A 12,111-nucleotide genomic window follows, 5' to 3' on the forward strand; every position below is an offset into this window, starting at 1 on the left:
CACAATACAAATCTGGACAGCAGCACATTGTAATTGTGTCTTGTAAGATATACTTTTTCTATTCAAAGCTCCAGCCAAGATGCAGTTTCCTGCCAAGTGTGAACAGTTAAAGTACTATTGAACTCGTCCCAAGTCAAGTTTAAAGCAGCCGTATGACAGAAAGCAACTGCGAGTACATCTGGTTTTGGGCTTATCTATTTAGAGCTTATTGTTTTTAAGATTAATAGAACTTGGAAAAATGATTCTCCCTTTTGTTAATGTGATTGCGCTGATGAAATGAATTAGTGCACTATAAAATGTTTTATTTAACTTTTTCTGTGTCTGGATTGTGTCTTGTAACTGCGCCTTCTCTGGCAGCCGAAACAGACCAACTCTGAGCATTCGGCTCAAACCTCTGAGCTCTAAACACCACTTGCTGCCATCAAACAACTGATATCAAATATGCAAATATTTTTCAAAAGATCTGGAACAGATGACAATTTCAGGAGAGTAGTTTTTAACTGGTGAGCAATGGATATCATAGAAAAAGATGCATCAAACCAACTCATTGACCCCCAAACCGTGCATATTAAATTAGTGTGATTTGGTGCAGGGCTCTGTGAAATTGTCGTTTTTGTTGCCAGAAAGTGTTTTGTTTCCTCTCAAAGAAAATAATGACTGCATTATCGGGCCAAAATCTGCACTTGTTTTCTTTCTTGAGCCTGTGGGAGACCGTTTTTGTCCTGGACAGGGCGGCGAGCATTAGTTAAGGCTGTACACATTTCACTGGGTGTAGTTTGACGCATGGAACGCAGCATTGCATCATCACTGTATATATCATGTGTTCTGAGCGCCAGATTGCTGATTGTGTCCTGTGTATATACACTGTGTGCATATATCATCTGAAACACAACACTGCCGTGAGCTCTTGTGAGTGTGTGCGGGTTGGAGCATTTGTTTCGTACATCAGAGAGACTGTGCATGTGCGTAACATGTGTTTCTCATTGGGTTTCATGGAGTTTCATTGGCCTATCTGAGCCAGGTTCTCACCTCTAAAGCCTCTGGGTTTATGTACAGAGGGTGATATGAGACAAGTTTGAAAAATAGATTGTTCTCATGTTACAAATGCAAAAAAGTTAATATTTCTGACTGCTTTAGACCAAGCAACATTATATATTTATAATGCAGTGCTACGTCTAAGAAGGTTAAGGCTAAGGTTAGCTTAGCATGAAGATACGTAACAGAGAATCAGCAAAACCAGCTCTGGATCTTCGTGTTACGGCCATATAACAAGTTGCTAGCTATAGGCTTCTATTTAGTACACAGAAGGTAGTATTGATTTCACATCTAACATTAAAAGATAAAAAAACAAGAACAAGCTTGCGAGGGCTCTTCAAAAAAGTTCTCTGCCTCCCCAGGAAACATCACAAGAGAAAGATTGTTCTTGCATCATTTTTCAACATCTGTTTTAACTTCAAAGAACTTGGATCACCAAGAATGTCACATTTTCAGCCTCCAGATTGTCCTCAGCAGCATGCATGACCTCATCATCTATCTGAAAATGGTCACTGTGCAGGAGGGATTTTAGTTTGTTAAAGGAGACAAAAGTCAGACGATACAAGTCAAGTGAGTAAGGTAACACCAGCTCCAAGCTTTCCTCTCCGTTTTTCTTTGATTGCTTTAAATATTTGACTTATTGTGGACAGTGATGTAAGTCTTTATAGTTAACAGCTATGCCCCAAAATGGGAGTTACACTCCTTGTGTCCAGGTCAGACCACAACCATTTTGAAGAATCCTCACTTTTCCCAAAAATGTACGTGGAGACAAATTAATGTTACAGTCCAAACTGCATACATTTCTTTTGACTAAGTAAATGCTACAACTTCCCTCACAAAGAATGTAGTGTTTCATACAGGAACAGACTACTTTGTCAAAATATTATATCTTAAACTTTGATCATTGCAGACTGTAATATGAATTTAGCTAATATGTGTCTGTGCTCTCCTAGTGGTCCAAACTAGTTTATATTCACGCGAGACACCACAACGTATGTGATGTAACTGTGCACAGGATTGTGGGTCAGAATGGCCAGAAAAGAATGATGTCTTGCACACGGTAAAATCCGACCGCATGTAGTTTTGGCATACTACATTTTCATGTATGCTATGTAGTGGGACACACTGATGCACTCTTTTCCTGCCATACCATAAAGTATAGTAGTATGGATATTGGAACACATCCAGAGACTTGGAGCTGCAAACCTGATGGCATCAAAATGTACATTCTACACAAGTCTTTCATGGGCAACAGAATGATACCTTCGCCATTATTTTATACTGCAGTTTGGACACCGAGTCTCCTTTGACACCTCAGTTAAGGAACCTTCAAGAAGAAGTTTTCAAAAGAAATCTTTTTCTTAATGTTTTATCTCTCTTTGACGGGCTGTGGTCTGGGGATGTTGGGAGGCTTTGACGTATTTGGCTGCAGTTGTAACAGCGACAGGAAAATTCATTTCTGGACTGTCAAAGACATTTGTTCCTCTTGGCCTCCCAAGTCGAGAGTGCAACCCGAGGTCTCTTTACTCCTCTCTTTTCCTTTCCTCTCCATGATCCCTCATCCTCCTCTCCTTCTCTGCTTTCCCTCCTCCCTCTGATCTCCAGTCTTGCCCTTGGCTGACATATCCTCTGGATTTTCTGTGCGTACATGTGTGTGTGTTTGTGAGAAATTCCTCAGTATGGCCCAGGAGCTATGTGCTGTCACACACTTCCTCCCTGAGGCCAGAGCCTGGAGCAGAGGGAGGAGGAAGAAGAGGCAGGCTGCTTCACTACTTCAACTACTTTTTTTGTGCACAAGTTGGTAAAACCTTCGCTTGTACATGCACGAAAAGTTCAACCTCGCTCATGTAGCCGATAAAAGTTAAAAAGTGGTGATTCTGTGTCGTGCACATTTATACAGTACTTCCTTTATTAGACTGAAAACACCAGTGAGGCCACTTCTTGTTATTCTATCTGCTAGGTGTGCATTTGTGTATATGTATAGCTCACATATCTCTGCTTCACTATTGTAGATCTACTTCAATTTTAGCTGAAATCAATAATGTTTTATTCTGAAGTGATTAATTACAATGGTAATCCAGATGCATGCATCGTTTAAAGCAATCTGTCGTCAGTTTGCTTTATCCGACTCATTGATTCCATTTCCCCTCACATAAAACCAGTAATGACTAAGAGAATCCGCTTAACCCAGCAGTACGACATTTACAAGTTTCAGCTTTAAGACACAACCAACTTAAAGATCCCAGCTTCTTTTCCCGCTCTGCAGAGGTCATCATGTACGGTGGTCTTCAGGTCACTGAAGGCTTAAAGATTAGACAATGTCATATAGGAGAGGTTTAGTATTAACTCAAAGAGTGAAGTAATCTCTTTAAGATCTGAAACTGGAGAGTAGATGGAGCGTTTAGATCATCCTACATATGGTCATAGACCTGATTCCGGCAACTGGGCAACACGGATGTATTAATAGCGCTGTAAGGGTGAAAAGTTGACCAACAAAACTGTAAATTATAATGTACTTGAAAATGTATTGATAATGATGCAGCCACAATGTAATCTGAAACAGCTGATGATTGATATTGCTTAGCCTTGTGTGGATTTCTTGTGTGATTATTTGCGTCTTCGGTATAATAAAAGTTGTCAACACTTTTGTAACTTACTCTGATAATAAATGGAATTTATCTTTAAAGTTGCGTTCTTGTAATTGGATAGAGACATCAATTATTGCATTTTTGTATTCGTGCTTAACATACTGTATGTGCTTCATCTTTTAAGTCTACTGAATTCTCATTAACAGTCACTTGAAATTAGTGCTGCAACAATCCACCAAGAGGATCCGGTCTTTAATCTTGATTAGCAGGACGACCAACACAGCTGCCGCTGCTAAGTTTGGGATTTCACCATCTTACAGTACAACCTTGAGGGGGAAACTCCACTCCAGAGAAACCATCAGGTGCTACACTGCAGATGAGGGTGAGGAAGGTTATGCTGTACGTCAAACATTAGTTTATGTGGTTCCCTTTGTTGCATTTGAATAGATTTTGAAGTGTAGGTTCTGGATGTAATGGCACACAGTCAAAGCAATGGGTAGAAATGTGAACTAATGTGGTGGTATTGAAAGCTCTGATGGAACAGTTGGATCCTTTAAAGTCTGCTTTATTCAAATCACAAATTTACCTCAAGGTGTTACAGCGCACAGCTACTTTAGATCTTTAATCTGGACAAGGAATAACACCACCAAAAAGACTCAACAGTGAAAGAAAGCAAATAGTTTTCTCCTCACAGATGTCTAAAGCATGCAGTTTATTATGGGCACAACAGAACATTTTTTGTGCTCCTGTAAGCATAAAGGAAGAAGTCTCCATATGCCTGCTTTTCTTTTTCCTTGACAACCCTTAATCTGATGCATTTCACACTTGCTGAGTGTGTTGCTGCGAACCCAAAGAAGTGCAGCGTCAAGTGTGAAGCGGTTTGGATGAATTGTTCTTGCATTTTGGCAAAAAAGTTAGCTTTCATTGCATTTTCACAGCAGCCTGTTTTCAATAATGACGTCCTCAGTGGGCCTCCATCATTAGAGAGCATTGATATTGTATTAAGAGCACCTTATTGACTGTAGTCTGATTCAACGAATGTAGGACATAGGTATAAGTCACCACTTACTCTAAATTTTTCCATTTTATCCTACTTTTATCTTGTGTAATCACAGCGCTTGTCTTCCTGTGTGTAAATGTTCCACCACAACAATTTCACCTGCCACTATTTTGAAGGAAGACTGAAGCCTCATCCTTCCCTTAGCCCCGCCCAGGATGACTGTGATTGGTTTCATGAAATACAAACAAGCCATAGCTTTATTCTTTTTTTAACCTCTATAGCAGAATGACAGTGAGATGCAACCCAACCATTATGGTCTATTAAATGGAATGGCAGATTACACTGCCTGCAGGTCATTCTAAACTGTGGCAAAATTCCCAATGTGAAGATGCTTTGGATGCCCTCTTTAGTAGCTATCAGGTGTGTTGCTATCTGTTTTATCACCACAGTGGATATGTCACAGAAGTCAACTAATCAAAGTCAACTTGATCATTGAGCAATGGCTGATTTGTGTGGTATGTTGAGTCTAAAGCCAGAGTTTTCATGTCTTTTAACCTGTTAGATCACTATTATAACTTGTGTTTAGGATTTTACAAGTTTAGGATTTACCAATTCTTTGCTGTAGAATCACTTATTCACAATAAAATTTTGCAAACTTCGTGACATATTTGATGTAGTCCCTATTCGCAAACTTTCTTAAGGGTTGCCATTCAATCCTTTCTGCAAGTCAAGTGTGGATCTCTTGGCCAGGCAATGGCTGTCATGTCCAGTAATTGTGTTCAGGAGATGAGGGGACACAGCAGGAAGCAGAAGTCAGCGATGTGGCGACTTCCAGCCACTTGATTTGGGCTTAACAACCTCCCAGCCTAATATGGTCAAAGACTCAAGAGTTAAACAGCAGCTCTGATGGGTTCAAGTGTCTGACAAAGTGCTAAGGTATGCCAGCTATGGTAGCTTAACTGCTGGAGGTCCTGCACAGGTTGGAGGTAGCGTGCCGGATGTGATGTGTGTTCTTAGCCTAATTAGGGCAGTCTGTGTGTGTGTGGAGGGACTAGATGTGCCTTGAGCTATGAACAACACATCCCCTTAATGAGATTAACATTTAACCAGAGCACGCACTCGCTGCCACACACCTGTACTGAAACACACACACACACACAAAGTCAGGAAACTGTGTGTACCTGTATGTGATTCCCAGCAGGGGGGCACCGACTGTTGATTTACTTCATTCAACAATTACCACTCAGAGGTGGCAGGAATTCCAGAAATGAGGAAAGGTTGTGTTCCACTCCATTCCCTCAGAGCCTTTCCTCTCATAAAAATACCTGAATTAGTTGAATTAGTCGGCTAAGCTTCTCTGGTGTCAGACCACATCTCACCCTTCAAGGTCCACTTGTCACTCTGAGTTATGCACTCCTGTTTAAAATCAGTTATGTTGAACATGTAGGTAGGGCTGAGGCATGAACACGATCGTCAGCGGTGTTAGCAACCCTGTGAATATGCCAATCACTGTAAAACATACCACACACTGCATTGCTCTGCCTAAAGTATTGCTATACTTATTATGTTTTAATAGTAGTTTTTTAAAATTATTTTAGGAGCAGTTAAACAAGGAGATACCACTTTCATGTCCAGTAAATATGAACCCCATGCCATTGGATCTAACTGTCATGAGTCAGAATGTCACATGACACTACTTTATCAATTGCAGGACCTGTGTTATGCGCATTTTTATGTAAATACATTAAGCACAGACTGCCATGAATGCAAAATCTGGTAAACTGTAGCAACACTTCAACTCAAATTGCATTTGGAAGAAGAAGGAAGTGACATGGGGCCAGTTTTGGCAATTAGGGGAGGTTAGGGAACACCGAATGTGTTGCTGTGGTCAAAAAACCTACGCTAGGTACACAGTGCACTGGAGCGCTGACATGCTATTGCAGTGCAGTTCAGGTTGTTTGGGTTGAATGTTCTCCTTCAGACACCTCAGGATGCTACAGTAGAACTCTGCCTTGACAGTCCTTGACTAGCAATAGTTACTGCAGGGATGTGCACAGTCCCAGAACTTTTTGATCAACATTTCAGTGTCTTGCCCAAATACACTGAAGCATGTGGAAATGCCACAGGTTGAACTGTCAACCTTGTAATTAGGGGACAACCTGTTTTACCACCCGAGCTACAGCCATTCACTCACTAATTATTATGTTTCCTCTGTTCAAAAGGCAAAGAATAAAACTGGCACATTGTAATTCAACTGTAGACTCACATCAGTTTGCGCTGCAGTTCATAGACATGAGTAATGGTCAAGCTACTCCTTCAAGTAGAGAGAGACAAGTGATAAAACAAACTGTATGATAAAGTCTTCATCAGGCTGGATATAAACCCAGAATGCAGAGATTTTGACTGCAACCTAAATGCTGAGATACACTGGTACCCTTCAGAAAGACAGAAAGCGAAAGAATTTTTTCGCCCTAATGTCACTCACAAGAATTTGACTCTGACCTTGTGTTTATTCTCTCCAAGCAGCCAATGTAACAACTGTGTGTTAGCTGAAGGCCAGCTAGCCGCTGATGCACCAACCGTGGGAGTGTGTCGGTGTGTTGATGTTCGGCTCAGCCTTTGATCTGCAAATTCGTTCTTCTTTTAAGAATCCATATAAATAAAAAGAATATTCATTTTCAACCTCTTTGGAGCACAATAAAGCCTTTAAAAGTGGCTTCACATTATTGAACACACTATTGTTTAACAAGCAACACTCTTCTGTTCTACATGACAGTTAAAACCCTGTTGAAAACACAAAATTCTTTTCACTTATCTAGAAAAAAACAACCCATTCCTGCATGTAAATACACAACGTATTTCGCTAAGAGACTTGCAGGCACTACAGTAACCGAATCCTCCCTGACTTGAGCGAACTGAGGCATCTGATGACAGCGCAGTGATAACAGTGAATCCTCCCCAACCCAAATTCTGCCTGTGGCAACAACAGAGATGACACAGGCAGATAGACAAATAACAGGGGAGAAAGAAACGCACACTGGAAGGAGATAAATGCGAGTGACAGTAACTGACCAGACATGCTTGTAGCCACTGTGAAATATATTGTGTGTGTGATTTATTACAATATTAGGCAAGACAAAGCTTATTCCTCATCATATTTTTTGCCATTTAGTCAAAAAAAGCAAAGACAGAGAAGGATTCAGTCGACATTCCTGTTCACCGTCTCCTCCAGATGATGTTTTGGTGATGGCTTAGGCCTTAGAAAAGTAAATTCCCACAGCTTGATTGACAGTTTTCCTTTAGGCCAAATCTGGAAACACTTACCTCACTTTCACAAAAGGGGGCTGGAGTTTTTGAAGCTGGGTTATACAGGGTCACAGAAAGAGGGGGCCGGTGGGTCACGACCAGGAAAGGAAACTCATTTTCTTTTTTTGTGCGTATTGCTTAATGATCCCATAGCTACATAATGTGAGCCAATATCCAGAGTTTTAAGAGCCAAAAACGTGGATTTACAGCGCGTGACTTGGGTCTATTTGTAGATTTTCCCAGCTGGTCATAACCCAGGCACGAGCCAGCTCATTTTTGACGCAGTTTCACAGGGTTAAAAGTCACCTGAATGCAGAAATTCATTAGTCACGTTCACGAGCAATGACTAGATATCACTTTTCAGGCCAGTGTTGAATTACTTTGGATAAACTGCCACATTTCCCTTTGTAAATTCATCACCAAACACGACAAAAGAAGCTAAAAATCACAACATTTTCCCTTACAAATATGTGGGATAACTAACCAGGCCGCTGCATGACAGATGAGCCCGGCGTGGCTCGGATAAGGTGCCTTTTCTACTGAAAAGCAGATATGGCGATAGGGAAGATAACCCCTTCACGCAGCCATTCATCGCTCATGACACCCAAGCCGCCGTCACAAAGTGCGCAGTCCCGCATCAATCTGGATTGTTTTCAAAGCAGCGTTCCATAAAAGAAAGGAGAAGAATGGACGGGGAGAAAAGACGGGATCAGAGACGTACAACTGGCTGCGTCTGGCTCTGACACTTTCATCAGCCGTGCTGTGTTTCCACACACCAGAAGGTGGCAGGGGCAGGATTTAGTGACCCAGAGGCCCCTTTTGTGCTCTCCACACTGCACTGATCCTCGCTTCCTCTCTGGCTGCATGTGTAGGCCTATAGGCTTACCTTTTATACCCCTCTCTCCCTCTCTAGCTCTCTCTCCGTCTGCTGTAAATAGGCTTAATGTTACAGATGTCTGTGTGCGAGCACAAAGAGCCGAAGCAAAAGCACAGAGAGCGGCTCTATTCTGCACCGAGGCGGGTTGAACAGGTGGAAAGAGAGCAATCGGGACACAGAAGATGATCAGATTTCCCCCATAAAAAGTTCAAGAGCTGCGTGTATCTCTATAATGCGACGTACTGCAGGTGATTTGAGTGCAACAATGCAAAAATTGCATTTTTTTGTGCGACATTCATGATACAAGTAGAAGAAATCTGTGGCCTCGTTTTCATTTCTAACGTTCTGTGAATACATTTTTTTTCTTACAGCTGCAATCACTGTAATTCCCCAAGTCTAAAAAAATGAAATGTAAGTTGTAAATACAGCTGTCCGACTGTCAGAGCAGCAGCCAGCAGGGTGAACGAGGGCGTCCTCGGCTCCCTCGCTGTGTGGGCCGACTGACTGGCTGGCAGGGACAATAAGCTATACTGTTTGACCTGCACTGTCTGTCCCACTGCCAGCTTCAGGAACATTCAAACAGCCTCGTTCCCCCGACGCCACAGCTGAGGCCCAAACCTCAGCCCAAACGCTTAGCCGCACAAATCAGTGTCTTGTGTTTGAAACTATTTAGTGCTTGACATTTATGCATCTCTGTGTCCAAAACAGTGTCAAATGTTCAATCTTGACCTAATCAGGGGCATGAAGAAGGTTTCAGGTCATTTTGAGTCTTTTTTTTTCCATGAAACTGTGACCAATGTTGATGTTTCTCATGATTATCGTCACGTTTTTATCCAAAACATCCTATTATACCACTGTTGATTATGTTTTAGTTTACGCCAATCGTCCACAACATTAAAACAACAGACAGGTGAATCAAATGGCTTAAAGATCTAATTGTACTGTAAAAAAATTTGAAAAATTTAAAAAATTAAAAGCAAGGGTGCCAGAAAAAAAAAACATTAAAAATGGTGGAACATTGTAATGTTCAAAAACTGTAAAAATTGTGAGAAAAATTACAAAAAAATATGTAAAATTATGACATTTTTAGCTGAGATAAATACAGTAAAACATTACAAAAGAATGGATTATTATTTGTTAAAAAAAAATACAGATTTTTAATGTAGATATCATGTAAAGGTTGGGCCTTTTTTATTTTCAACATGTAAATTAATATATTTCCCTGTGATTTTACTAGATATCTGTATTTTACCAATACTGGGATAATCTGTCTTTAATATGCACAATTTTTCATTCAAATAACATCAAATATCTGAAAAATAAAGATAATTTATTGCTTTAAATATAGTCAAAAAATGTCATTTACAGTCATTTTTTATGTAAATGTTATATAAATCATGTAAATAAATAGTTTTCTTTTTCTGTGATTTTATTAGTTTGTATCTGTAGTTTAATAATAAATGGCAATCTCTAAAATAACAATTTTAAAAGTAAAAGAGTTAAACAGGTTTTACAGTGTACGATGCAATGCTCAGCTGAAAAACCGGGTCTTGACATTCTTGGAGATGCTGCTTTCACATGTACCATCCACCTAAACAGTGTTCCAGACCAAGTTCCACCCCTCGCCCACCCAAAAACTGTTCAGGATCATCTCAAGGAACCCGACCAAGAGCAAAAAGAAGCTGATCTGACTTTCAAACTCTGTAAATCCCAGTCCAACCAAGCATTTATGGGATGCGCCAGAACAAGCCCAACCCATGGTGGCACAGTCATGATCAGCACCACCGGACACATCCAGAGGGCAGGTGACCGGCTGGACCACAGCTGTTTTGGTGGCACAAATTGGTAATGTTAGGCAGGTGGTTTTAATGATGTGGATGATCGGTGCAGTATGAGGTTCTAAACATCAAGTTTAAGGTCCAGTAGTTAATTGTTTACCTAATGCTCTTCTTTTAGAACAGGCAGAAAAAATACTGCCACCCACCCACTGTAAAACAATTAAAACTTTATCAGTTGTTTACAAGGACATTAGCAACACGTAGTCTAAGCTGAGAGCTGCCACAGTTATTAGACAGAGAGCAACATGTATTTGGCCAAATTATCTTGAACTAATGTGCCTGATAATGGAAACGCCATTCTTGTCTTTTGACTGAGCTCTCATCCAGCAACACCTGTATATTCCCAAAGTTGTGAATGTAAGAGAACAAGTTTTAAACCTTCCAAGAATTCCAAAGATTCTTTCTTGAGGTGCTGAAGAAGTTGACATTTTACAACAGTAACAGTGGAAGAAAGCTATTTTGGATTATTTATATGTGCAGAACACTGAGCACTGCTTTACTTCATTATTATACACCTACACACTCCCACCTGAGCAAAACCCATAAATTGAAACACGACAGCTGAGCACTGGAAGATAACACCTTTCATCACTTTACAATATATCTGTGTAGATTATCAGTCATCCATTACAGTGGTAGGAGCTTCAGTAGAAGGCAACCAGACTTCTCTTTTTGGTTCTTCAGGATGTTTTGCTTCTCATCCAAGAGAGAGTTCTAAAGTCTTGAAGTCCAGATGCCTTTTACTGAAGCTGTTAAATTCACTTTCCAAGAAAACAGACGGTGATCTTCTGATGCTAGTTGACTTGGCTTTTGATAAAACCTCCTGTTGTCCTCATTTATAGGTACCAAAAAATATTGTTCCCTTGTCTGAAAAAAATCCAAAAATTCAGCAGAAATATTCCCCAAATTTATAAAAATTTGCAAAATCTTCAGGAAGAAAATTCCAAAAATTCCTTTAAAAGTTTTATTTAAAAAAAAAACAAATTTGGCAGACATAAAAATTTTGAAAAATAAAAAAAATAAAAATTGTAAACATTTTCAAAACAATGAATAAAAATCTTCCAAAAAATAAAAAAATATCTAAAGTGATTACATATATATCAGTAAAAGTTCTAATATTTTCTTTAAGAACATTCAAAATAAAAATCTTTTCCTGAATGTTCTTAAAGAAACATTTTTTAAACTTTTTTTTTCCACCAAAAAATTTTCAAAAAATTTCCCAAAAATGTTGAAAATGTGGAAGCTTTCTCTGTTAACCCCCCCCCCCCCCCCCCCCCCCCCCCACACACACACACACACACACACACACACACACACACACACACACACACATTTTCAAACTTTAAAACGGGTCAGTTTGACCCGCAGGACGACACGAGGGTTAATGGCTCATTGAATCTGCAAATAAATGACGCCACTTTGGATCAGTGAGCCGCTGGACATACAAGCTTCCACTGCAGGCTTGGA

Source organism: Amphiprion ocellaris, chromosome 21 (genome assembly GCF_022539595.1).
Source record: "Amphiprion ocellaris isolate individual 3 ecotype Okinawa chromosome 21, ASM2253959v1, whole genome shotgun sequence".
Classification (NCBI taxonomy): Eukaryota; Metazoa; Chordata; class Actinopteri; family Pomacentridae; genus Amphiprion; species Amphiprion ocellaris.